The 26142-nt window shown below is 47.6% G+C and overlaps 1 protein-coding gene across 2 annotated transcripts in view; it reads right to left on the bottom strand.

Moving 5' to 3' along the window:
- Positions 1–25923, bottom strand: part of LOC138456646 (V-type proton ATPase catalytic subunit A-like) — a 373621-nt gene extending 347698 nt beyond the window's left edge. The window contains exon 1 of one of the 2 annotated variants that reach the window (XM_069607191.1): positions 25680–25923. The gene's annotated coding sequence lies outside the window, so the exon portion shown is untranslated. Of the gene's footprint in view, positions 1–24037; positions 24219–25679 lie in introns of those variants that run through there. The other variant, XM_069607192.1, reaches the window with a different exon arrangement.
- Between the last annotated feature and the right edge of the window lie 219 nt (positions 25924–26142).

The following is a 26142-nucleotide window of genomic DNA, read 5'->3' as shown; positions in this document are numbered from 1 at the left end:
CTTAAGGGCATGTCAGTTTCCCCGTAAGAATGGAGCGAAAGCCCAGAGGAGTGCGGCAGAAGCCTTCAATTCTCTGGCAAAGTCTAGATCCTGGTGAAAACAACAGCAAAAGGTTTAGGGGTTGCCACATGGAAGGAAAATGACCCACAATTAAGAAATCTTTCCTAACAAACATCCCAAATGTTTAGAGTGTTATTTGCTAACCATTGTAGATGGAAAGAATAGTACTAGGTCAGTGAAAGTGTGTTCAAATATTACTGATGCACAGTGTCAGTTTTCAGCAAATGTGTACTAAAATTCAACATTGGCAATATCCAGAGATGGACATAGGGGAATTTATGAAGCATACCCAGGTGTATAATCAACGGTTATAATACAATACCATGTACTATGGTCTTGTTTACTGTCCCTTTGCCTGCCTTTCAGGTGACCATTTGTTATCCTAATTAGTATGGCAAGCCAGAAGAAGGACTCAGAGCAGAGTACATGTTTCAATGTAGTTTTTAACATTGTAGTTTTTTAAACTGAAAGAAAACACCTCACTGATCCTACTGCTAAAAGTGAGTTCCCTTGCTAACCAAACTCAACTAAAGTACTCATCTATAGTTGAAAATCAAATAATAGTCCTCGGTCCAAACCTACCCACTAAACTAGCCCTACCACTTAGCAAAAATGTAAAGGATAAGAAATAGGCTGAGTGCTCTGTACTCTTGGTTCTTCACAAAGGTATCTCTTGCGTCCCAGGAATCCCCCCTGGGCCTAGATCCAATGCTTAGAACTAAACAAGAAAAATAGTTCTTGTCAGTCTATCAAATGTTCCTCAAAGTTTGAAGAAAGCCTCTCAAGTTAGTAGAAAACCAAAATGCCAAAATTCTTCAGGTGGAGGGATATTTGTCTCATCCCTTTCTACAGGCTTAGTCGATCTCTCCAAATGTCGACCAACTTTTGGGTACCTCTGTGCTCCTGTGATATCTTACTGTGGCCCTCTGGCACCTTTGCGGTTCTCTGACCCAATATCTCACTTAGTACTTTAGGGTTCTAATGAGCCCTCTCTGCTCCTGGTTCTATTCATTTTTGTGGGTCCCTGTGACCCTTCTTGAGGTTTATGCTTCTCGGGTATCTCAGGTCCACGTAACCCTTTGACTTGTCGCGTTCTCTCTTGTCACTTTGCTTATTGTGCCCCTGTCGCTCCTTTTGTGGTCTGCTGACCCAATATTTCACTTAATTCTTTAGGGTTCTTCTGACCCCTCTCTGATTCTGGTTCTATGAGTTTTCTTGGGTCCCTGTGACCCTTCTCGAGGCGTAGATTGCTTGTGTTTCTCAGGCTCCTGTAACCCTTTCACTTGTCTTGTTCTCTCTCTTTTCTCGGGTCCCTGTGACTCTTCGGTGGGACTAGGGTACTCTTTCCCTCTTCCCCTCTCATTCTCTCTTCACTTCTCCTTCCTCCGACCTGGCCAACCAGCATGCCTGCTGTGTTACGGTGCTTGCTTCAGTGAGGGTCCGTAACTCAGGTAACTCAGGGTGACCAACCCCAAGTTCCTTTCAAATATTGGGGGCAACCAGACGTGGACTCCCTGCTCACTGTGCTCAGAGAGGCGCAGCTTCACCTGACTGATGAGGCCCAACAATGCTGAAACACGTGTATGGGGTTGCTGTTGGTACTCTTGTTCAGAGAGGAATTGCCATAGCATTTCGGTGCTGGAATGCCCATGTGGGCGGGACAAAGACTGATGTGCAAATGGATATTTCCCATCTGTGAAAGGTACAGTGAGCAAAAAGCGTGTGCAGCAAACTCTCATCTCAGAGCAGGTTATCATGCCATGTTCTTTCTGGAGAGGAGCGCCTGCTACTTTTTTTAAAAAATGATTTTGAAATGTGTTTCATTTTATATTTTGAACATGTTTTGTTTTCTTACCTATAACTAATGCAAATAGATATGTCATCACTGTGTTACCTGACCTAAAATTCTTCATGTGAAAGTATGGCTTGTGAGCCTGCATGATGGTCTGTTATTGTGTGGTCTGTTCAATTTACGACATATAGTGTTAATGTCTGGGGTGTGCCTAGTACAGTACTAAGTCTTCTGATGTCCAGCCAAAGAGCCCACAATCTAATATAATTGTGATAACAGATAAGTGGCAGGGAAATATATTTTACAGCTCGCTCTGTGCAGCCTCTGTCTCTCTAGCCTTGCACACTTCTTTGTTTGGTGTACAGCGTCTCTCCCTCTGGAGTCTGCCTCCTTCCTTGCTGAAGCCAGATCTGCTGGTCTGCAGGGTGTCTCCCCTTGCCAATGTTCTCATGCCTGAGACTCGACTCAGCTTTGGGTTTCTACTTATCCATTCAAGGGTTGTTGCCCCTTTTTTCTTGCTTCGGTACTTAGAAGGGGCGTATTGTTCACCGCAGGTTGTTAAGCATGTGGAAAATTCAGCATTACCTTGAACCAAACACATAGATGTATCATCAGTATTTCCTACTCCCATGTAGGCATATAATACCTTTGATATAATGAATTTCCCATTGGAATGGGAGTCCTTGTCCCCGAAAGGGAAGTCACTACCAGTGAGGTCCCACTTTCCCAAACATATAGGGAGGGTTTGCTGAGTGGGCTCAACTCTCTAGCCTCAAAGAGGATGTCTCCCCCTAGGGGAGGAGGGACGAATTCCCCAGAATCATCACACTGCACTAAGGGGGCTGGAATCCGTGTGGCACAATAGTGAGAGGAATTGTTTGAAGGAAGACAGAAAAAGGAAAAACTTGATAAAAAGTGGAGTGGGACTAATATTGCAATTGCAACGTGGGGGGATATACAAACGATCCCATTTAGAAGGTTGAGTTGACCACCTCTAAAAGGCCACAGGGCTGATATCTGGGGCAGAGCTTACTGGAAGTGAAGCACACATTGGTGAACTGCACATCATTGGTACACTCAATAAACTTACCAAGGATGCTCAAGCACGGAGAAACCTAGAGTTGGAGTGCAGGTTTTCCTATGGGATTGAGCCATTATAAAACACTTCCATGAATCACGCCCTATATGAATACTCAGCTGGTATCAATCAGAGAAGAGAAGATGTGCGACCTGATGTGTGAACTTTTATGGCAACTGAGATATTTCTGGAAGTACAGTGGCTGGTGCTATGAGGATAAAGAGTATTTGTTTACAGCAAACGGACCAATAAAAGCACTGTGGGTGCTGGCAAGCAGACTACTGCCCGAGCTGTGGGCAGGATACAACAGAAAGTGGGTGACCCATCATGAAGAATGGGATACCTGATCTCTACCCCGGGGATTACCCCTGATTTGTGGTTTAGTCTTGGTTCAAATTGGGAATGATGGCCTTTGCAGCCCCCATGTTGCAGTGATTGAGTACGTTGAGTGAGGGACGGATTGTACTAGTCTGAAGAAGGTTGTTGCGGGGGATGGTTTGTTGTGTAGAGTCAGTGGCCTCTCCAGAGTCAGATGTGGACTTCACGGTTCATACAGGTACCAAGCAGTCCATTGTCTTCTCGCCAGTTACTGAGAGGAGGATGGTAAAGGTGTATGTTGAATTCTTGAAAGGGTGGCCTAAGTTAGTGCCTCATAGGTTCCAGGGCCTTGAGGAAGTGGGGGAAGCAGTAGGGCATGTGGCTGCTGTAATTAAGAGTTTACAGGTACTGGAAACAGTGTACAACAAAGAAAAGCATGCATTTGAAGTAGGTCATCATACTGCCACTATATGATGTTTTATGTGCAGTGAATCAAAAAATGTCTGATTAGCCTTACATTATCACCATAGTATGTCTCACAGTGTTCTCTCTTACACTGTCAGGGGTAATCTGGTGCTGTAGAAGATGTTGTCACCAACAAGGAACTGTGATAATTATAAATGGGCCCCAGCTCGTCCCCTCTTCGGTTGGCCCTTGGTCACTGCGCCTCGTTTGCTCTGCTAGAAATACATCAGGAAACCAAGATGCTGCAGAAATAATTGGGGCATTTGTTGAAACATGATGAAAACATGTGTGTATGTTGTGAGAAATAAGTTTGCAGAGGTAAATGGTTTATCTGTGCAAACGAAAAGCAGGGGTGGACCATTGTTAAGGGATTAAGAGTGTAGAATTCCCTGTGCAAAGAAAAAACCGGTGAATTGGTGACTATTGTAGGGGACTACAAAGATGCATTTATATTAGTTGGGTATTAATCGCAAAAGTGCGGTCTGTGAACGACTACGGCTCCCGGGGAAGGAGGGAGGGATTGGTACTGTGATCTTGCCATAGAGCCATGCTGTAATGAGTAGTCTTAATATGCAGGTAAATGACGATAAGGGAGAAGTCTGGGAGGATATCTGAATGCCTGAATTGCCACTTATTTCATATATGCCCAAGTGCTTATTATTTTTCTTTTAATCCTAGCAGACATTGGGTAGAGAAGTCACCATGTATTGGCCTGAAACAATGCTTGTCCCAGAGAGCTCTCCAAAGGGACATGAGCTGTAGGGCTGCTGAGAAGGGGCTTTCGGAGGCTCTCGGCGTAACTGCGTGAAGGCCACAAGTTGCCTTCTTCAGACTAAACCAGTCTGTACTGGTCAAAACAATAGAGCCTTATCCTTCTCCGGAAGGACATCAGGGACAGCGGCCCTACGCCCCTCACCTCAGGAGTTGCACACCGGATATCTTCAGACCAGAGAAACCAACCGGAAGCAGAGAACCACATGATGACAGAACATGAGATGGAGACAGACTCTAGAAATATACAAGGAGTGCTATTGTTAAGTTTTGGGGGTGGGAGAGGTCAAACGGAAGTGACATGTATTGCAATGGGCCTTACCATGAGGTTATATAAGGGGAAGGCGAACTGGAGGTGGGTTGAATTGGCGTGGTTGGTGGGCTGATATAATGTCCATTTATTGTCTTGCAAGATCTTAATAAATGACACCCTGACTTGTCCGCTCCCAACAAGACTCCTTAGTCTTTTCATATTATTTTGCATTGATGGGACAAAGGACTAGGATTCGGAAGTAGAGACAAATGTGATGAAATTGCTACTGCTCTGTAGGAGTACATGGATAAGTAGTGGTTTCTAAACTCTTACTCTGAGCACACTACAACCAAACCAGCAGTGATCACAATCATGAAGGTGAAACATGACTGGTACACCCCCTTTGCCTCTTTACAATAGCATGGGCTGAGGGCAGTCTATGCTCGTCAAGAGGGATGTGAGATAGCAATGAATCTTCCAAACAACAATAGTACTGTGACACCAAAATAAAGGAAATGTCCAATCAAGGTTCCATAAATAAATTGAGTATTTAATCCAACATAAAAATCCAAAGAAACTAATAGAAACGCTAAGGACAATAACCTATGCAGCAATGTTCAAGTTTATGAATATGTCTCTAAAAAGGTAAAGAGTGGGCTGTTAAATGCCTCTAGGACCCTTAACACCACCCTGGGGAACAGTACCACAATTCATAACTTACAGGCTTTTTCCGTAGGTTCGACTGTGTTGAACTTAGCTTCCAGGCACTTTCCAGCTGTTGGAGATGATGTTGAGACAGTCGGTCGGGCTTCTCAATGGGTCGAGTTAGCATTGAAAATGTTTTAAATAGTAGATTCTAGATGGATCGAGTTAGCGGTCAAGGTGGTTCGAGTCAGTACTCCCAATGGGTCAAGACGGCATTCATACAGTTTGAGTTGGTTGCTCACAAACTGGTCGGGTTGGCAATGAGACAGTTCAAGCCAGTGTGTCAAGATGGCATTGTGAAGGCTTGAAAAGTGAAGAATGCTAAAGGAAGCTCTGTGGATCTTGTTGCAGCTTGAAAACAACTTAAAATCAGCCGAGTTGGTTCCAAAGCCTTTAAATGCTCGGAAAAAGCCCAATGCTGTTCCTTTGCTTCTGGATTGCTGTGGAACCCTGACCAGGTCCTGAAATGTTAAGATAAGTCCCTCTTCTGCCCTTCCCAGCCAGAGAGCACTTGCAGAGACGATCACCTTCAGTCGGCAGGGTCCTGAGTACCAGTGTCCCAGCAGCACGCAGGCCATGGGGGTCATTCCGAGTATGGTGGTAGCCATGGAGCAATTAGCTCCATGGCTGCCTCCCATACCGGTACTGACTCCGGTTTGGTACAATGGGACTTACCGGTTCATTCCGACCCTGGAGGGACCGGTAAGCCCCCATTGACCAAACCATTCCCCATTCCCATTTGAGCCCCCATAGGGCTCACTGCGAATGTGGAGGGCGCAAATAACAGGCTCGCTAATGGCAAGCCCGTTATTTGCGCCCTGGTCCCCTAACGGGACCCGTAAGGTACGTTTGGTCCGATGAAACATCCCTTACGGTTCCCGTTAGGGGACCTTGGAATCGGGCGGTAGGGGATTACCGGCACCGGTCTCCTTACCAGTGCCCGCTATCCCCTACCGGCCAACTTGGAATGACCTCTCATGTACAACAGCAGGTCACTTCAAATGGTACTCTGAAGTGGGTGAGGGGAGGATTTTGCTCCCTCCTATGAAGTCTTTATCTCTATACAAAGGACTTTGGGCAGGCGGAAACACCCAAAACAATCCTGATAAATATTTCTTCTTGTGGTCCGCCATATATCATCACTTTCACATAGAAGATTGGTCCGTTTCAAACCTTCTGTAAGGAAATCATGCTTTCTCTGTTGCAAGCGACTTCCCAAGATGATGTTAGCCACCACACTGCATTATCTGAAGGAAGTGGTAAGGGAGCACAAGAAGTGTGAGTGGCCTTAGAAATTCCAAGAAGGCAGATCCCCTCTCCTCATTGAACTTGTGTCTTGGGCTACTCTAACTCCTCCCTCTCCCCTGTCTACCTTGCAACAAAGACACTTCCATATTTACCACCTGGGGCGACTTTCCCGTAGCGCTGGCATGTTATTTTCTTTGAAGCAGTGATACCCTCCTTAACGCTTGAGTTTGGAGCCTGTCCTCTTGGGAAGGTGTCAACCCTTCCAAGCAGAGAACAAATGGATCTGCTAGGGCTTGACTCAATGGTCTGTTTTGGGTTACAGTTAAATTTGGGTTACAGTCAAATGAGTGACTAGAAACCATGTCAACAATAGAATGACATCACAAGGGGTTTGGCCATTATAACTGTATATCCCCATAGGCTGTCATATCAAACCAGATGTGACTTATATTTATATTTTACCAATGAATCTGCCACCAGGCCTTTGGGATACGGTTACATATCATTTGGATCGGGGTTGTCCACAGTTAAGGGCAGCCCCTGTTGTTATAATTTTGGGTTCCAGCAGACTGTTTACAGTAATGCACATGTTTCTCTGTAATGGCCATGTGGCCAAACTATATGGCAGCTGGTGGTGTCACTGATATGTGTTTGCCCTATACATTTCAGCAGAGAGCATTATGAAAGTGAGGCCTCATTAGCAGAGCTCACACTTGAGGCAGAACTCCCAGCATCATTTTGTATTACAAAATGCTCGGGATTGCCTCTCTGAGCTGATGGCATGAGGATGAAAGGCTAAAACTACAATGAGTGTCTAGAACTAAGAAAACATACTAGGATGAGAGACTAGTACCGGGACTATAGACTAGGGTGAGAGACTTGGATGGGAGATTATTGTTAGGATGAGAGACTAGTAGGATGAGAGTCTGGGGTGAGGGGTGAGAATGAGGGATTAGGGCAAAAGCCTAGGGATGGGAGAAGAGGGATGAATGGCAAGAGCCTAGGTACTGGAACGAAAGACTAGGGGCTGGAACAGGGATGGGAGTCTAGACTCACGACCAAGATGAGAGATTAGGAACAGGATGAGAGTCTGGGACTGGGATGATTGACTAGGTGTAGGCCAAGAAACTAGGGCTGGTATGGAACACAAGGGCTGGGAGGAGAGACTAGGAGTAGGACGAGCGAGCGACATGCCGCTGATTCAGACTCCATAGCATGCAGAGCTCTGCGATTTCCCTTTGTTTACTCATGCGCTCCATGAGACATTCTGGCATAAAAAGCATAGAGAATGGCAGCGCACAAAAAAGAATCTGAGAATCAGTCCATGCGTGCAAAAAGCATTGCTCGTTGTAATACCAACCATATACTCTCCTTCTCAACACCATTTCCCTCCTCTCGCCTCACTGGAGAATTGTTACGGCCACAAGTTGCTGCGAAGGAACCGCAATGTGTTCAAACATAAACATGACTACTTTGACTACTCAGTTCCTTCTTTGTTGTGGCATTCTTTAATATGCTCGGATTGTAGTGACTGAGAACCAATTAAAATCAGGTGCTTTGATTCTCAATGTGTGCCATGCAAAATCAGTAACTAAAAAGCACAAAACAGAGATTCATAGAGTGTTTTCCAATGGCGGTTTGCCATTGTAAAACGGTTCTGTGAATTAGGCCCATGAAGAGCAAATACTCATTTTAAAGTCTCATGATGGCATGTTTACATTTCATGGCGATGTAGAGATAAAAGTAAACATTTTTAGAAGTAACACATTTGCAATAAACTCGAGAATTCTACAAAGTGAACTAAACTGTGAAAGTAACAGTAAGCAAGGGCTTGCAAGTGTGGGGAGATAAGGGGGGAGAATGTCATGGATCAGGCCTTTGACCAGCCTTGTCTTTTCAGAAGAAAAGCCATTTCCACTCCGGGGCTTATCGTTTGGATTTTATATTCTAAATATGGTCCTGCAAGTGCCATCATGCAAAGTACAGCTGCTGCTTATAATGACAAAACAGTTGAGGAACATATAACAATATCACATTTTAGGCCATATAGGTAAAAAGTGCAGCTCCTTTCGTGACTTGTTGGTGTTTGACCAATGCAAGCGATAAGAAATAATAGGCAGCCGTGTGCGGCCACCTGGGAGGCTCTCTGGCGGTGCCCCCATGGTGGGAAGAGTTTGGAGTCTGTGGGCCTCATTACGAGGTGGGCGGTAAGGGATTACCAGCACCGGTAAGGGCACCTGTGCCGGTAATTCCTTACCGCCCTACTGCGAGTTCCCTTTGCGGGTCCTTCCTTAACGCCTGGTTTTACCAGGTTTTACCAGGCGTTAAGGATGGGACCCGCAAGGGGATACCGGGGTCAATAACGGTACCGCAATTGGCGGTACTGTTATTGCCGCCTTCCCACTTGCCATTGAGCCCTATGGGGGCTCAAATGGGAATGGGGAATGGATCTGGTGAATTACCGGTCCCGCCGACCTCAGAATGGACCGGTAATTGCTCCATCTACCAGACCGGAGTACGAGCGATTTTGGAGGCAGCCATGGGGCTAATAGTAATGAGGCCCTATGAGTCTAAAGCAGCTTGCCAATGGCAGGGATTGGCCAAGGCGGTCAGGCCGCAGTGAACTGCACAGAGCTTGCTGTATCTGCATCAAACATGGGGCCGGATGCTTCACTTCACAGACGATAAGCAGGTTTTCCTCATCACAAGGCTTTTATTCGACAGTTATGTCAATTGCCACATAACACATAAAGATCTCAACATTTCTAATAATTGAATAAAAACACATTGATTAATGGACAACATGGCCAAACATTATAGAACGCAATTAATCCATCATCATGATATCACGGCTGTTCATTCTTCAACTAGAGTCCATTCAATGTATGTGTTAGGGAGAATTCTCTGTTTAGGCTGAATTTCCTAACCTATTGAGTCCCCCAGCAGCTTTGATGGATTTTCTGGGTTTATTTTTTTCTCCTGCCAAGAGTGAGACCCTTTTACCCTCACTCTTGGACATGTTGAAGTGTGTTTCTTTGGTTTGCCTTGTGTTGAATGGGCTATGGGGTCTTTTACTCCATAGGGCCTCATGTGTTTTTGTGAGATGGGTTACACAGCACCCTCAGTGCCGTAACCCAGGGGTGTCCTAGGGACCCCCCAACATAGACTCCATACCCTGGGACTGACTACTGTCTCCCAGGGTCTGTAAAGTCACCATTGACTTTACTAGTCTCAAATCCTGAACAGAACCAGTACAAACCATCATATTGTGGACGTACTGGCCGGGGCAATTCCATTGCCCCGGGGTCTGTTAGTCGAGGGGGCACGTCTCCGTCCCCCCTCATCGAGTTTTGGCTGGTGGCAGTGGAAACTACTTTTTATATTTAACCGCGAATATTTTCCTATGGGATTTCCCATTGTTTTAGGCTAATACCTTTATTTATTTATTTACGGTAGCCTTGAACATACCGCTGTGTTATTTCTTTATTATTATAACTCCGGTTGGTATTTTTTGCCAAGACTTGATTCTAAAATGGCGTTGGTGTTCACCTCTGTAACTCTGACCCAAAGTGGAGCCCTTTGTTCCACTTTTGGCGGGCTTCTCCACAGAAGCCCTCCAAAGTGGTGCCACTCTGTCTGGGGTACTTAGGAGGGGTGGAGGGGGAATTAGGCACCCTGGACTGAGTTACCTTGGTAACTCAAGTCGCACTCCGTCCTGATTGGCCCAAGTGGTGAGCCGGCCGACTCACCACTTAGCATGTTTGAGTGACAGCTAGGCTGGGTGAATGGGGGTTTGCTGCATAAAAGCAGGGCTTTGGGGACTGGAACTTCAGAAGTCGCCACAGGACCTAAGAAGCCGAAGAGGGAGAAGCCAAGCCGACCTGCCAAGATGACACCACCGGTGAAGCCCTGCAGAACCGTCTCACCACTTTTTCCGACGACAGAGGAGATCTCCCGCCGGAGAGTCTTCTTCCCTTAACTGGTGGGGACAACCAGTTGCTGCCTTCTTTTCGCCGTCCCGAAGCATCTCGTGGCCGCCTTGCCTGTGCCAAGCACCCCGGCAACCGGGATACCACTTTTTACCTCAACCGCGAAAGAGGGGTAAAAATCCTTTGTGACCGAAGAACTCCACGGCTGGCCTCATCCCTGGTAGTGCAACGACCTGCAGCCTTCCTCCCCGTGGAGATCACCTCTTCCTCGGGACGACGCCGCGACTTTCACCCACTACCAGGAACGACTACCACCGCTGGAGGAATCTTTCCACTTTTAAATGTACTGTGATCCGCCCGGCCTCCCTTGCCACCGATTGTACGGGGTAGATTTAGCCCTCGGCTCTCGAACCTGGGTAGGCCTGGGACACCCTAACTAAACTTTTCAGAACCGTAGTAAAACCTTTTTCTCTCACCTGCAAAGACTGATGACATTGTGTGATCTTGGGCACATTTTTCGCCTGGCTCCCTCTAAAGCGGGCCCCGAAACTAATTCTCCTTGTTCCACCATTGACTGTCTTTGCTAACCTTATGTGAAAAGTGTTTTACCTTACTGCTCTCTGTATTTCTGCCTTTTCCCTCCCTTTTGGTAATACTTGTTGGAGTGTCATCTAACGTTAAGCGCTCACCTCTGTTTGGAAATAAGTGGTGTTAACTTAGAATTGACCAACGAATGATTAGGGATGTACATATGAGTAATAGTAACTGTGTTTGACTTTCTTATCTTTTCTAGTGTGCTGGTGTAATTTATGAGTGTACCTTTAATAAATAAGTTTATACTTTTACACCTAGCTCTGGTTAGTGTTTGCTTGTGCTACTGTGTCTCTGTACCTATTCTGTATTCTCTGTATACTGCCTAACTCTTCTTGAGGGAAGTCTGGCTGCTCAGCCACAGCTACCACAGTGAATCTGTGCGGTGCAGACTGCTACCAAGTGGGTTTACTGCCAACACCTGTAGTCTTAAATCTTTTGCAGTGGTCCCAAAGGGAACTGCACAGGTTTCTGCCTAACAGTATGATTCGGCAGAGCAAATATCAATACTTTCATGATTCTCCGGCGAATGTGCAAAACACAATAAAAAGTGCACCTGTGCATTTAGCAGCAGAGACGTTTCCTCAATCCATAAAAGTACATAGGAAAGAATAAAGTGCTTGTGTGGGGACTAGCTGCATCATTCAAGCGAGAATTGCCTTAAACGCTGCAGTCAGGCCAGCATTGCAATACCACAAAGCATCAGATGTTCAGTTAGGGTTCAATTCAATTCATGATTCAGCATTACAGATAACAATGGTTCAATAAACCTCAGGATGTGTGCACAAAAGCAATACAGGTGCACGTGTGCATTTAGCAGCAGAAGATTGCACACTGAGTGCCTTTTCTTGCCCCGTATAGAATTACAAATGGTAATAAGGTGCATGTATTTACAAACAGCATAATTAGCAGGAAAATTACATTGCAGCAACGCCACATTGCAATACGGGATTATAAATTCGCCCAATTCCAGTCCTTCATTTCTATTAAGCGAATTCAAAAAACAAAGGAGGTGTTGTAGATTTGGTGACAGCATCAGATTTGGCTGTCGGTAGCGGGGCTGTTAGACCAGGTTCTAAATCGGTTCTCTGCCTTCCTGGTGGACTGCTCTCAGTCTGTTTTTCTTTCTCCCTTCTGTTCTAACTCTGTTCCTTCATCCTGCGGTGTCTCGCAAGGTTCTACCTGGCAACACCCAAGCCAGAGCTCCTCCCCTCGGCAAAGAGCTAAAGGCCATGACTTTGGGGGCAGGTAGTGAGACCCTGACCTACTGGACATCTCATTAAGGCCCACCACAACTCCCAAAACTGCCAGAGTGCCAAGAATGGGAGCTAGCGAAGTGGGAGCAAAATCAGAGTAAATGTTTATGGGACTTGAAGTCCAAAGACATTTTGGTGAGAAAAGTTGAGCGAGGCGGTGCACACAGAGGGGCGTCTCTTCCAGGGTGGTGGCAAGGCGGGCAAAGGAGAGCAACAGGCCGAAGGGATGAGAGCAAGAACCTAGCAGCTGAAAATCCCTTTTGTGAGAGACCGCTGCTTCCTAGAAGCCGCAAGGGCTGCGCAAACCAGCCCAGCCCAGAAGAAGAGAGAATGTCTAAAGTGCTGGAAAGTTACAAGCCGCCCTCCCGGGTGAACTGCAGAGTTGGGGAGGTGCTGAGGCTGCAAGAGTAACGGCCTTGACTGCAACATCAAAAGAATGCGATGAAAAGAAACTCCTAAACACAACCGGTGAGTTAATTGAAGCGATAAAAGTCCGGTCTGTGGTTTGGAGTGCTTGCAACATTTTAGGAGGGCATAAAGGTTACGTGCACACATATAAGGTGCGAGTGAGAGAGAAACTAATGTTGAAAGCCAGAAATCACGAGTACTATGTATCAGAGTGGTCCGGCAAAGGGAATGTTCCTTATCGAAAGTCTCTGAGAAAGGTTGTGAAGTTGCAAGACAGTGGGAAGTGAAAGAACTGTAACTAAAGCAAACATATTACGAAAGGTGTCTGTGAAATACAAGGAAAAGGTAGCTTGATCACGGCTGAAGGAAACAGGAACTTTTGAAATGAACTTTTCTATAAAGAACTACAAATTCCAAATGGCATTGCAACAGAGAGAAGTAAAAGTATGAGATTGAGAGAAAGCTAGGGAAAGGGAGCCCCGGAAAGTAAATTGAGAAAGGTTTAAACCCGACGGAGGGGAACCAAGAATGTGTGAACTCGATCAAGGGGAGCCGTTACTGAACAACACTAATTATTAACTTTTTGTTGAACTGTGAAAAAATGCAGGTTGACCTGGACTTGGGGAAAGGGAACCCTGAGAGGTCGAACACTCGAACTTGTGACTAAGTGCTTGAAAGCCAAGAGGGCTCTGGAAGGCAGAACAGGCTACCTAAGGTGTAGTCGCAAGCTGGAGTGTGTCTGTACGCCAAGTGTCATATAAAGAACACAAAATTAGCAAGGTCATGTGACTCTCACTGCTGAAAGAAGAACAACAAACTCCTGAATTTGTCGCACCTTGATGTGATGGACACAGAATCATACAAACAAATTTGTGACAGGAAGATTCTGTACACTGCAGTTCAGATTAAATTTTTTTGGCAGTGAGTGTTTCAGATGCACTTGATTTACTAAAACATAAGATACCTCAACATTTATAAATTTTCATGGTATAGTACTTCAATTGCATGGAACAAATGTTGAATATTTGTGAAACACAATTCTGTTGCTTCGACATCCTCTATGGAATCCTTGGGAATTAAACTAGAGAACTTAGTGAGGTAGTAGCATGATAAACAGTGTAATTACGTGAAAAACAATGTAGGGTTGAAAAACAACAACACACAAGAAAAACAAGTCAACACGACAGTGTTTCGGCCAAAGGGTAAGCTAAATGAGTTTAGGTGGTGTGGGCCTTCATCAGGATGGGATATTCGTATGGAAGAAGTGCCCTCAGCCAATTAGAACAGAAATGGGTACACAAACTCAACACTGTGAAAAAAGGCCTGAACATCACCCTAGAGTGGAAGCATTTCTTATAACCCAGGTGGAATATATGATCCACACTCCTTTGTACCGTTGCTTGTGCTCCAACTTTTTTTGCACTGCACACACCGTTACTATGAGACTGCAGAGGGAGAGATTGCTCACATTTGATTTGGTCAATGTTATATGTTACATTTCTGATTCTGCACTCTCTTGGTTTCTTTGAGATTCATCGGATACAAATGGACTGCCCTAAAGACTTGCCTAAGAACTGGCCTAGCACCTGACCATCCGTGCCAAGTGATGTCTCCGAGAACAGCACAGGTGATCTGTGGAATGCTTAAGGCCTTGGAGATGGCCATGAACAGCCCGCCCTTGAGAAGTACACAGTTCTGATGCTGTTGGCTGAAGTCCCAAGGCTGCTAGAGGCTGCCATGCAAGAGACAGTCTGCTGTTACGAAATTTATTTTCTTTCCCTGTTCGGTGAAATTATTTGGCTTGTTATCATACCTGGTATTAATGGGAGGAGAATAATATGTAGTGTCTGCATTGTACATAAGGATGAGTCAGGCCTGGGAGGGGCAGAGCCGAATGCAGCCCTCCCAAGCACTGGGCTGTGTGTTAGCATTACAGTGCTTTTTCACCCCACTTCTGGCCTTGTGTATTATTTGTGTCTGAGTGCCGAGTGCCTGGAATGCCTGAGACGGTGTGAGGAAGCTGGATGAGAACTAGTATCGTGGAGAGCAGGACGAGCCGGTGACAGTCAAGTGCTTCGGAGCCATGGAATCAAAGTCACTATTGCCTGCAGTGAGCAGCAAGTTTTAACCACTAGATCACACTGCCAGCCTCAAACATTAGCTTGCTTCTCTGCCCAGGGCTCCACCCTTAACTGTTAAATGCAGAAGGTTGGTCCCCTTCCCTTTCCCTTGTGTTCTTTAGCTCAAGGGGTGTGCTGCTTGGGTGGCACGGGTCTGTTTGGGGCATTCTTATAATCTTATTCAATGCCTCTGCCCCCGGTTACCGTGCCCTCCTCTGCGGTCTAGTTTATGTTTTTGATTGATTGATTTGTTATTTATAATGCGCCTATACACAATGTGTTTCAAGGCGCAACCAGGCAAGGGAGGGGGAACAAGGGAGGACAAGACAAATAATCTTACTAGGCATAGTATCATTTAAATCGTGCAAGTGGGCAGACACGAAGTACATGGAAGAGTGTATGTGGCGAAGTGCACCCAGAGCAGCAGGGTCCTAAATAAGTGCAAGGAAGGCTGGGACTCCACGGGGAATCACAACCCGGCAGTGCAGGAAGATCAGCAGGCAAGTGCAGGGAGACTGGAAATGGGGGCCTGGTGTCATGTAATACTCAGTGGGACACCAAGCAGCCCGTCAGCAGAACGGTGCAGGAACAAGGGAAGGTTTGCACAGCGGGTAAGAGAGAAAGAAGAGAAAAGGAAGGTCTTAAGGAGCTTCCGTAACTTAAGGAGATCTGGCTCAAGGGGGAGAGAGGCAGGGAGGCAGTTCCAGAGGGAGGCTCCTGCAGAGGAGAGAGATCTACCCCCAATCTCTGCTTGAAGAAGCGATTCACCCGCAGAGAATTAGTAGATGAGCGGAGGGCTCTAGTCGGAAGGTACTTAGGAAGAGAGAGTTGGAGATAGCGAGGGCCACGGCCCCAGAAAGCCTTGTGGACAATTCAGAGGGTCTTGAACTTGATCCTTGCAGCCACCTTGAGCTTGTGGAGGGATTTCAGGGTGGGAGAGATGCAATCCCTGAGCTTGTTCTGGATGTGTTGTAGAGGGCTAAGAGTAGAGTTAGGCAGATTGAGAAAGAGGCTGTTGCAATAGCCCATCCTAGAGAACCAGAGCTCTGGAGACAGTAAGCTTCTGGGGGAAAGTGAGAAAGGAAGAATACCTCTGAGGTGCAGCTTGTAATGGGTCTTCTTGGCAAGGTCTGTGATGTGTGGAGAGAAGGAGAGAGTGGAGTTGAAGATGACCACAAGGTTTTTTGCCTCACAAAAGGGTGAGGGCAGAGGGCCCAAGGAGGCTGGCCAAAGTGAGAGGGGAAAAGCAGGAGCAGGGGTCCTAATGAGAAGGGTCTCGGTCATACATTGAGGCAGAGATCATTAGAGGTGCACCATGCCTGAATAGCGGTTAGACAGTCAGGGATGAGCGAGGAGGACGAGGAGGACGAGGGTAGCCTGAAACAGAGCTGCGTGTCATCCGTATAACACTGAAAGTTAGAGGAAACGGTAGAGATTAGAAGTGCCAAAGGGGTCAGGTAGACATTGAAAAGCCAGGGGGAGAGGATAGAGCCCTGGGAAACACCACATGTGGAAAGATGGCGGTGAGGAAGGACCCAAGTTGAACCTGGGAAGGTTGGTCCAAGAGGAAAGAGGACAGCCACACCAGAGCCTGATCCGTTAAGCCCAGGTTCTCGCGAGACATGTTATCAGGATGTTGCAGTTCACACTGTGAAAAGCAGAGGATAGGTCGAGGAGAATGAGGACAAAGGGAGAGCTAAGTTAGAGAGCAGATCTTTACGGGTGTCCAGGAGAGCAGTTTCCATGCTTCTGGCTGCTCTGAAGCCAGACTGATGGTCATGGAGACAACCAACAGCTTTGGTGTGGAGGGTTAGTTGGGAGGTAGCCAATTTCTCCAGAAGTTGGCCCTGGAAAGGAGTGATAGAGATCAGACAATAGTTTGCCGGAATGGAGGGATCGGCGGAAGGCTTTTTTTAGTAGGGGGCGCACAATGGAGTGCTTGAGAGGAGAGGGGAAAACTCCAGTTGCGAAAGAGTGATTGCAGGAATCGGCCAATGCTGGAGCGAGAGAACCAATGTTGTCCTTAATAGTTATGGAGGAGCAGGGGGGTCACCTGTTTGGATGAGACTTTCATAGACTGAACTTATCTGGAAACATCATCAGGTCTGAAATGGGGAGAGGAAGGGGCGAGAGGAGGATGGGCTGCCAAGGAGGGCCTGAGAGAGGTAGAGAGTGAGAGAGGAGAAGAGGTAGAGAGTGTGGACAAGATGTCCTGGGTTTTAGTGGTGAAATGAGAGGCCAGGGCCATTCAGAGGGCCTGAGTAGGTGTAGCATAGGAAGATACTGCAACAGGATTGGTCAGCTCCTTGCAGATTTTGAATAGTTTGGCTGTGTTGTTGGAGGCTGCAGAGATGCGGGCTTGAATATGGACCCTCTTTTTAAGATGGAGAGTCTGTATTGACTGTGGAGTAGGCAGCAGACCAGTTTGTCAAAGGGTGTACCCCAACCTCCCCATTTCCGTTTGGCTGCTCTGCACTTGCATTTCAGAGTGGCCAGATTGGAGTCATGCCAAGAGTTGCCCTTTTTGGCAGGCTTCTAGCGGATCCTCATGACAAGGGCAAGGATGTTCAGAGTGTAGAGATAGAAAGGTGAAGGTTGGAAAGGGCTGTGTCAGGATGGGAGTGATGGGAGTCAGCCGCAGGAGGTGGCGGAGAGAAAGTGGAGGCAAAGGCGGCCACTGACACTCGCTTCATAGGTTGAATGACTGCAAAGGAAGGTGGTAGTGCTGAGTGGGCCTTTGCCAAGGGGACAGAAGGCTTCAAGTGAGAAGAAAGAAGAGAGTGGTCATTCCAGGAGAGAGGAGTAGTGAGAGGATTAGAGAGGGTGATGTCTGAAGAGATAAGAGCATCCAATGTGTGCCCAGCAGAGTGGGTCAGGCCAGAGGGTAGAATGGAAAGGGACAGAATAGTCGTTGGCATTACATTACTCGCCCCATGAGCCATTTCCTTATTTCAACCCCTGGCTGACTCTCAAGTAATTTTTGTTTTCCTGGCTTCCCTAAAACACGGCTCCTCTGTGCCTGGACTGTGCTCTGTACTCGTCTATATGCTCTAGAACACTGTTCTAAGCTGTATTGTAATTGTAACCCCTGTATTTGGAAGTGCGCAAAGTTGGGAGAGACTCAGGGCCCATCCGAGCCTAAACACCGCCCATGCGTGTCTCTGTTTGCCGTTCCTCGTGATGAATGATAAAAGGGGGAACTCACTGGGAGGATCTGACTAAGGGACCTGCTTTCATTTCACCTCCATAACATGCTTTTTTTGGGAGGGGCTCACCTCACAACTCTTCGCAGGCAGCCAATCCGTTATTTCAGCGCCCAGATACCGGGTTCGGTGCGCTCTACAAATGTCAAATAAATAAAATAAACAAATAAATGGCTACCAGCCGATGAAAGACTTAATTCGAGTGAGGTTTACGTGTTAAGAAGGTGGCCTACTAATAAACGTTGACAGATTTCAATTGGCGTCACTTGAATAATTGTATAACTTGCTTGCACTGCTAATATATATATTTTTTTTCCACTGAGTCCCTCACCTCGGGTAAAAATGTGCATGCTACATCATACGTCAGGTCAGCCAATATTACAAATGTCAACAGGTCCTGTACCCTGTTGTTTTTCATACTAAAACGCCACAGATGTACTCACATCGTGCCCACTGTTTATGAAATCACGACCTCCTCCATGGTGATTTTAATATGTGTTGCTTTCAGTACTCCTTTCTCACAGTGCATTTCTCGCCGCATAGCCGCATAATAAAATGACATTGAAAAAAGCAAGAGCACGCATGCCTGCTGGACAGCCCCAAAGAGGAGTACACGTGATAGAGCGCAGGTGGATAAGCCCCCCACGTGCTTTGCAAACAAACATGCACAATAATAACCACATCACCTCTGAGGTCCTGCCTCACTAAACAGCCCATCTAAGATTCATGACTTCTAACTCCATAAAAAAGGGCATTGCACCCAGCACATCTTGCCGTAAAGCTACACCTGCTGCTGGCTGCTGCGGGCATTGCACCCAGCACATCTTGCCGTAAAGCGACACCTGCTGCTGGCTGCTGCGGGCATTGCACCCAGCACATCTTGCCGTAAAGCGACACCTGCTGCTGGCTGCTGCGGGCATTGCACCCAGCACATCTTGCTATGAAGCGACACCTGCTGCTGACTAGTGCGGGCATTGCACCCAGCACATCTTGCTGTAAAGCGACACCTGCTGCTGGCTGGTGCGGGCATTGCACCCAGCACATCTTGCCGTAAAGCTACACCTGCTGCTGGCTGCTGCGGGCATTGCACCCAGCACATCTTGCCGTAAAGCGACACCTGCTGCTGGCTGCTGCGGGCATTGCACCCAGCACATCTTGCCGTAAAGCGACACCTGCTGCTGGCTGCTGCGGGCATTGCACCCAGCACATCTTGCTATGAAGCGACACCTGCTGCTGACTAGTGCGGGCATTGCACCCAGCACATCTTGCTGTAAAGCGACACCTGCTGCTGGCTGGTGCGGGCATTGCACCCAGCACATCTTGCTGTAAAGCGACACCTGCTGCTGGCTGCTGCTGGCATTGCACCCAGCACATTCGGCTGTAAAGCGACACCTGCTGCTGGCTGCTGCGGGCATTGCACCCAGCACATCTTGCTATAAAGTGACACGTGCTTCTGGCTGCTGCAGCACCATAGCCGTGAAGCATCGAACATTAACACTGGCTTAAAACAGTACAACATTGATCGTAAGGGAGCATGTATTCAATGCACTGCAGTACCACAGGCCCATTCAAGGTGACAGAGGTGTTGCCACTTGCTTTGGGCCTCTTCGAGATGCTCTGTCTGTTTACAGTTTAGACTGAGTGGTGTAGAGTAGTCCAGGTTGTTGTGTCGGTGGCCTGCTTACAGTCACAGTAATTTGGTAATATGGGCCTGTACACAATGATATTAACACTACATATGGTGATACATTCTTGTATGAAATGTATATCATATTACAGCGATATGATATAAGTCATTTCTAACGCGCCTGTACACATGTGTTTCTGTGCACGAAACCATATTTTTCTTAGTGTACTGAGGAACAATGCTATGTGATGCCAAATAGCATTCTTGTTTTGCCAAGGGATGAAAGTCTATGTGCCATCACTTCCTGTGATGTCACTGGTGGTGGGGTCAAATGTCATCAGAGGTCAAGGGCCATGGTGAAATGGCATCCCTCTGCGCAGTTGTCACACTCCGCCCCTGGAAGGAATGGCAGCGCTGGAGGCTCTGGTAGCCCTGGGCCATCACGTTCTGCCTGCCACAGCGGTCTAGACTTTCTCTAGGTCGGCATTACATAAGCAAGCCACGCCCCCTATTATGAGCATTGCAACTCTTGTGTGCAGAACGCTCGTAGTTTCGCTACTTGTTTCACTCTGTGCCTTTCCTGCCTTCCGCAGCTTGCCTCCCTCAGCGTTCGGTCTCCCAGAGGCGCTGCTCTTTGTTTCCGTCTCTCGCTCACTCACTACGGTGTGTGGTCTCGCTCACGTCCTCCGTTTGCATTGACTCTGTGGAGCCAACAACACTGAGGGCTCTCTTTGTGCAGTCGGCTGCCGGCTCGCACTCCTCGCATATTCCACCCCAGCGGAGCCGGTCCCTCCTGTGTGATTTCTTCTCTGTGTCCTCTCCCGTGGTTCTCTTTCATAGACACGCATCTTCCTATTCTCTCCCAGTGGGGTCAGCATGTTTACTTTCCTTACCTTGATCTTTCCTTGTCGCGGCTGCATGGGGACTCGCTCCTCTTTTCACTCCAGCTTCCAATCTCCACTGCTATTGCAATCCTCTCTGTGTCTGCTCTGCTTATTGGGATCTTTATCTTGTGGCTTCCCATTGGTCAGTCCTCCTGCTAACAGTGGCAGAACCCCATCCTTCTCGTCCTAGTGCCCTGTTACCTGCTGGCAGAGTAACCTCGGTACCTACGCCTCTTCCATTACCCGACCTGGCTACACCGGCAATACCTTCCGCAATCACAGAGTTATTTCAGCCTTTGGCTTTTTACCTATTTGGGGCTGGCTCCACTGTGTCCCCTCTTGTCTGTGGTGTCTCTACTCGGTCAAGGTGGCCTTTGCGGGAGCCCGCAGAAGGAGAAGAAGGGAGAGGTGACTAAGAAGGGCCAAAGGAAGAAGAGGACGGAGACCCATGACAGCTCCAAAGAAGAAACAGGTGAGGAGGTTCAGAGGGAAGAGTCGCCTGAGCTTGAGATCAGTGTTGCTGAGGAACCTTAGGATCCTCATTTAAGATTATTTTCTTTATCCTAGAGTAACTACAGTTATTAATCCCCCAGAAACTCACTGTCTCCAGAGCTCTGGTCCTCTCTAGGCTGAACTATTGCAACAGCATCTTTCTAAATCTTCCTGCCTCTACTCTTCGGCCTTTACAACTTATCCAGAACGGGACTGTAAGACTTGTCCTTGGCCTCAAGCCCAGGGATTGCATCTCTCCAGCTCTGAAATCTCTTCACTGTCTCCCTGTGGCTGCAAGGATCAAGTTCAAGACCCTCTGCATCGTCCACAAGGCTTTCTGGGCCCTGGGACCTCTCTACCTCCAACTTTCTCTTCCAAAACATCTTCCTTCTCAAGCTCTGCGCTCATCCACCACTCTGGGGGTCAGATGCTTCTCCAAGCAGGGAGTTGGGGCAGATCTACCTCCTCGCCTGGGACCTCCCTCTGGAACAGCCTCCCTGCCTCTCTCAAACTTGAGCAGGACCACCTCTGGTTCTGGAAGCAACTCAAGACCTTCCTTTTTGCCACCGCTTTCTCTCTTCCTCTCCCCTGCTGATGCACCTGACTGCTCCAAGCACCGGTCACCTGGTCACCCTCTGAACTCGGGCCCAGGCTCCTGCATGTCCAGTTGCCCTTGCAGTGCCTCCGGGCTCCTCAGCATGTAAGGGTCTATATCTGCAACCCTATAGGCCCTTCTCTTTGTACTTATGAGCCACTTGCTGGCTGTACTTGTGAGTTAACTGCACTTCCCCCTTACCCTCCCCCATGGCACTTCTCCCCTTCCCTCTTCCCCGCACTTGCGCAAACTGTATGACACAAGGCCTAGTAAGATTGTTATTTTGTCCTCGCTTTGTTTCCCCTCATTTACTGTGTGTGTTTTGCCTTTGGCAGGAACCCTTGTGTGTCCACGCCTAGACTCTAGAGTGTGTGGGCAGGCAGGAAGTGGGGAAGGAGTTTTCCACCCCACTGTCCTTTGTCTACAAGAGTGCCTAAATGGGGCCTGCTCCCACTGGGCGATCTGACTGTCCTGAATGGACATCCAAAGGCCCCCTTCGGGAAGCTGCTGAGGAAGATTGCAGAGGAGGGAGCCATGGAACGGGATAAAAGATAAGGCTCCTGCAAGTCGACCACTGGAAACTGAAGTAAACAAAGAAGAAGATGACCAGACACCTGCAGACCCTTTGCAACACTGTGAAGCGACCACTGCTGTCCTGACTCCGTAATCTGTGCGACATATGAACTCCAAAGAATACGACACCTTCAATTTGACTGGTGGGAGCAACCAGTCCCAAGACAAACTTTGATTAGAGCCATCTCCTGAGGTCCTGTGAGTTTTCAGAGCTGCAGAACGCCAATACCAGGAGATCTGCTACCCATTTTGAGTGCATCTTCATGAAAGGACTGAATTCGCCCAAATCTTTGTTGAGCACTCAAGGTCACTCGATATGCACAATCCAACTCATCCAGACCCCTCATCAGAGTGTGGCACTGCAGGAACCGAAGAAGACTGACCGGGCGAATCGCATCCTTTGTTGGTGCTGCAGAAAAGGTGCCAAAACCGCAGAGTGACCAGGGAAGTTGATGAAAGCCGTGCCAGAGGTCCTCCTTCCAGACTGCTGCTGAGAGATCCTGCCCATTCTCCTGCCTTTCGTCATCACACCAAGGAATCCGCAGGTCGTGTGCAGAGCTGCAACATCATGGAGCTTCCAGCACAAACATTTTCTTCAAACCTAAGCTACTGTGGGGAAAAAGATATTGTTTACCTTATTCCAGAAAGTTGCTCCATAGCATTGGAGTGCACTTAGAGGTGTCCAGGGCAACCCCCTCTTAGCTCTGACTCAAGCCACTGCTTGCATCCCTTTAGAAAGTCCTTTAATAGGGTCTCCAACATTAGTTAAAGCCTTCTTGTATCTTGCCTCCTAGAGACTAGAAAGTATCCACAGGAACGTTTTAATTCTGCTGCTTTTCAAAACTTTAAGCCTCTCCAAGCTGCCATTTAGGTAGAGTTGCGTTTTGGCCTTTAAAAGACTTGTGCATAGAAACTCCCTCTATAACCTCAAGCTCTGCTAGGATAACACTAACAAACTGCTTTCCTTCCTAAAAATCGCTATCTTATATGTGTATGGTTACTTAATGCAATTACCATATTACTTTGTGGGTGTGCGTTATTACCGATAATACGGTAAACCTGTCAAACTCCTGCAACAATTGTAAGCGCAGAAGTACTTAAAAAATCAATCTGTTGAAATGTCTTCATTTTAGAACAACTGTGGTATGATTCTGACGCAAAGGTGGGCGCAGTTTAGCAGACGAATTACTGTGGGCCCGATTCATGGAAAAGTATGCATTTATCCTGCAGTGCCTGCCCACCGACGGTGACACTGCACGAGCTAGCTTGCATAATAATTTTTTTTTAAACGGCGTATTCATGGAATAGTTCCCACAAAGCAAGCCGCGTCCGGAACGCCCCCGAGAGGCCCCCTGGCAAAGCCAAAACAGCGACATTCACTTACACTTGCGGGCTCCCAGGTGGCGAGTAAACGCATCCCATGAACAGTGTGTGGGGTCCCCCCCAACTAAGCCTGCACCTGGGTACCACTGCACAGGGTCCCCCGTAACTGTAACCGGCACCCTGAGGACAAACGTAGTTTCCTGGAAAGCATTTATTTCTTCGATCAAACTGAGTGCGAAGCCACGTAAGTAGTCCCTGCACCCGCTATGCTGCGTACACGCACCCCTGAGTACGATTGGAACCCCATCTGTGTGCAAGCACCCCTAAATCTGACATGCAAACTCACCTCCAGAGTTAAGATTCCTTCATGCAAGTCTGTGCACCTGCTTCCATTTAGCAGAGATTTCGAGGGCACTGCGTGGGCATTTCGCAGGGGAGAGGTTGCATGGACAAATCCATAAATATGCTTTGCCATGCGCATTTGTAGGCATGTAATGCACTACCTGCGCTCCATTGCTCATATGTCCACTTTCTGGCTTGTTCTTCCCCTTTTTGCATGTTCAGCCCCCTATTCTGGCTCCTACCAGACCACGCCCACCCCCTGCACGAGTCTCCTGCAAGGCACTTGGCTGCTCGCAGAACTGTGCCGCGCCTGCACGAACTCCCAGAAAAGTCCTGCGTGGTTGGTTCCATGAATCGATGAGCAGTGTTTTGCACGCAGTTTGACACACATATTCCCAATTGTACGTGTGAATCGGGCCCTTTGCATTTTGGAAGCCCGCCCCACACAGCTGTCACTAGGCAAACAGTCTGGCGTTCAGGTGGAAAGGCAAAATACAATGGACCTGATTATCCAGCGTTTTTCAATGTGATTTTCCCATTGAAAAAGTTTTCGCAAACCAGACTTTATGGCTTCACCAATGAGATTACCCTCTTTTTTTCGACGGAGTTTTTGGAGGATATACTGTTATTGGAACTGCGCCACACGGCCTACTAATTCATTCGGTAATAGAGCTCCATGTCATTCGATAAGCGAAAGGCGGAGAAGAGAGCGAGCGGTGCCTTGTGTTTTTCGTAGTCGAGAGCCGGAATTGTCCCGGCCAATGACCACACTACGACTAGTGACCTACAGTGCTCTTGCTCAAGGTCACTCATGGTGACAGGCGACCCAACCGTGACGCCGGCGCCATTCTTCAATCTCTAAAATGATAACATCGGAAAACATCCCATGGTAAAAGCTGACGCAGCAGCTCACGCCAAAGGGAACCGGGTCAGTAGCAGATCCCAGCCCTTGAACGCCGCTCAGCGGTTAACTCTTCTCCAGCCATTTAGTCCCAACAAATGCTCCCGTTTTAATCGCCAATTGCAAACCGTGTGATTCTAGAAATGTGTTCACCCTGTCTTGAACTTTGGTCACCTGCCAGATTTAGAGCCATTCGGAAAGTGGAGAAAACGACATCATTCGGAGTTATATGTTATGTTGAAGTTCACCACCTGCGTGGCCACCTTGCACTCTGGCGGATCTGTAAGGCCAGAGGGCGAGGGGATGCGGGGGTGGGGGATTGTGGGGGGTGCTTAGGGGCAGGGGGCTACTGGGAATGAATGGGAGAAAAGAGCAAGCGAGATCTGATGTGCTGTTGGCAGTTTCAGTTAAAATGAAGACGATCTCATAGTGTCTGGCGGCGCTTTCTTGTGTGTCTTCAAAGATGAATTCAGGCTCTGATTTACAACAATGTTTTAACATGAAAATGTCCCATTGCAATCATGTTTGTAAATCAGGCCCTCAGTTTGATGTACTTCTATTTGCAGGGAAAGAGGGCACCACACAAAAGGCAAGACGGGCAATAGTTTCACGATAAAAAGAAGAGCAGAGAATAACTAGCCTGCCTACACACAAAGTATACGCCTTTATGTTCTGCTTTTGTTGGTGCCATGGACTATGCATAACATACTACCCACATAGGAACATTGCACAATGGAGAACTTACCACTGCTTTCTTACGACTCACTCGAAGGTCCGTCTCCCCTTTCTGAATGGAACAGATGCGCCTTCACTCTGGGACACAGGTACTGCTTTGCTCTCTCTCGCTGCCAATCTGTCTCGCGTTCTCTCTCTCTGTTACTTTCTTCCTCCCTCCCTTTCCTCTTTCCTTATGTCCCTCCCCGCCCCACCTTTCTCCCCCTCTGTCTCCCTCACTCCACTAACACTCCCTCAATCCTCGCGGCTTCTTTTCATTCCTCTCTCTACCTTCCCCTGATATTTCACCCTTCACAGCACAAAGGAGGAGGGGGGTCTTGTTTTCCTCTTTGTTTTGGTTTATGGTTGGGTGGCTTAGAATATTCAGGCTAGAAGAGGCTGCTTACTGACCTAAAACCAGTTCAAACCCGGCCATCTTCAGAGCGGGCTTGATGCAGAAGGTCAGTGCACAGGGTAACGGTAAACACCAGATT

The sequence above is a fragment of the Ambystoma mexicanum genome, chromosome 1p (assembly GCF_040938575.1).
Source record: "Ambystoma mexicanum isolate Mex_15411 chromosome 1p, UKY_AmexF1_1, whole genome shotgun sequence".
In the NCBI taxonomy this organism is placed as follows: domain Eukaryota; kingdom Metazoa; phylum Chordata; class Amphibia; order Caudata; family Ambystomatidae; genus Ambystoma; species Ambystoma mexicanum.
The sequence above is the reverse complement of the archived record's forward strand: the minus strand, read 5'-3'. Positions and strand labels throughout refer to the sequence as shown.